Here is a 2246-nt window from a genome sequence, read left to right as displayed (position 1 = left end):
TGTTTGCTTCCTGATTGTCTTGCTTCATTAGCCTGTGCAATTTTTTCTTTCCTTTGTGTGCTGCTCTTGCTGAATGCCGATCACAGAATACTTGGGCATTTTTTGTGCTTGCTTCATCCGTATCTGCAGTCAGTAACCAAAACTGATTCCATAAACTTTTTATTCGGTGCAATGGATTGTTTCCTAACCTCTTTCTATTTCAGCAAGTAGTCGATGTTGGCTCTTACTGTCGATTTGCCAGAGACATACGAGGAGACTAACCACCGATTTATCTCCACTCGGCGCATCGTTTGCATCGACCACCAGACTCGTCCTGAAATGACGAATGGAAGGGTTGAAGCCCGCAGACATGGAGCGACGTCCGATCGGCATAGCCCAACCTTCTCATCTCAAAAACCTTCCTTTTGCATATTATCAGCTATGCAGCATGTTAGTGCCCTTCACCTGTTTGACGAAATACCAATGTTGTTGACAGCTTCAAAAGTAGTCCATTTTCGCCACTTTGTTAATTGAATCAGGCATCGGCAAACCTTCTCAATACTTTTCACGCACTAAATCAACTTTCCAATTTCGGGTACAACTAGCCACAGTTATCGCCTGTCGAGTCAGATTTTTAAGCTCTTGACCACCTACTCAATCATGTAATTGTCGCAATTGTCATGTTAGTTCATTTGCCCGCTCAAGAATTTCGTCGCCTCTCTTGATTCCAGGACCTTTTAAGCTCTATCGCATTCCGATTGTGTTTTGCTAGAAATTTAGTATGATTTTTCTCTTGATTCCAGGACCACGGCTCTGCAGGTATAAATTTGATCTCATTCTCCGCTGCCATTCAAGATCGACACTGTTGCTTCACTGGTAGCGATTCCCATGCTGGAAGTCAGTCTGATTTTTTCCCTCTTATTTCCTCACCTTAATTTTTTCTTCATTGTTCTGTAGGTACAAAACTACAAATTTGACTTGATTGTCTACCCCTATTCATGTCAATGTCTGCCACCGTCGGTCCAAAATTGAACTGCCTCGCACTGTTCTCTCTGGCTTGGTCGTTGTATTCGCCTTGAACTCTTTCTCCGCACGATGTTTTGTGTGGGCATCGAACGGTATGGATTTTGTGTTCCTGCAATAATGATATCTCTCTCTCACTCAAGTATACGGGGCTGATAAGATCCATAATGGAATAACTTTGTTTTCCTAGATCTAAGTCTCAGTGGAATTTTGTCGTTAGGTACGCTTTATTTCTCGACCTGCAAGGTTTTATAGTCTGTTCAACAGGACATATGTTTAATTTTTTAAAGTCAGAAACTCTTCTCTCCACCATTTGATCTCTTCGAATCATGTGAATGGTGAAAGCTTCATTTCCGAAGACATGGCCAACAATCTAAAACTGAGGGAAAATTTAAGGATTTTATTTTTTGACGAATCACTTAAGAAAATCAGATGTTGCGTATAAGAATTCTGGTTTCATTGCAATTCATACCTTAAGTAAACATGAAAATTTCATTTCCAATTATATTTTGATGAGTATCAAGCACCATCCAAGAACGTAGCATGTAAATGTTTTTTCAGCTACAGTAATTAGTAAAGCTGAAGTGCTATCCATATGGTGTCTTCATAATCTTTGATTAGCTAATTGCATTTAGAATAAATACCAAGTTCCATCTTTTGCTGATTCTGACTTCTTGTAGTTGCTTTCTGTAGAAGGTAGAAATATATGAGTTGGCACATTTATTAGGCAAGATACAATCTACATATATAATCCCTTGCATCATCGTGTCCTTTGTAACTTCAAAGGGTAAATAGCTTAGTTGACTATTGTTGATGATTCCTTCGACCATGAAACATATTAGGTGGCTGCGCATGCCTTTCTCTCAGCGGTTTGATCCCTACTTTCAGGCGTGTTTTGGTTCTCCTATTATTTAAAATTCTTACGTAATCATTATGAGTATTGCCAGTACAATATCATGTATTTTTTTTTAATATGAATTCATCCGTGAGCTTCAGGAAAAAGGAGATAGATAATATCGCTGCTATAGTTTGTCTATCAAACCCCAAAAAATGTGTTATCATTACAATGTGCAGTTGAACAAAGTATACATGACAATATTTCCATGTCTGAACTCTTTTGCCCCGAGAGCACATGATCTAAAGAAACTTCCACTTTCATATGACCCTATTTTATTCTTTAATTCAACATTGTTAACTTTGAACGTTCAAGTGCCCTTATTGAAGTTGGTATAAGATAATAGAGT

Source organism: Lolium rigidum, chromosome 3 (genome assembly GCF_022539505.1).
Source record: "Lolium rigidum isolate FL_2022 chromosome 3, APGP_CSIRO_Lrig_0.1, whole genome shotgun sequence".
Classification (NCBI taxonomy): Eukaryota; Viridiplantae; Streptophyta; class Magnoliopsida; order Poales; family Poaceae; genus Lolium; species Lolium rigidum.
Note: the sequence above shows the minus strand (reverse complement) of the source record.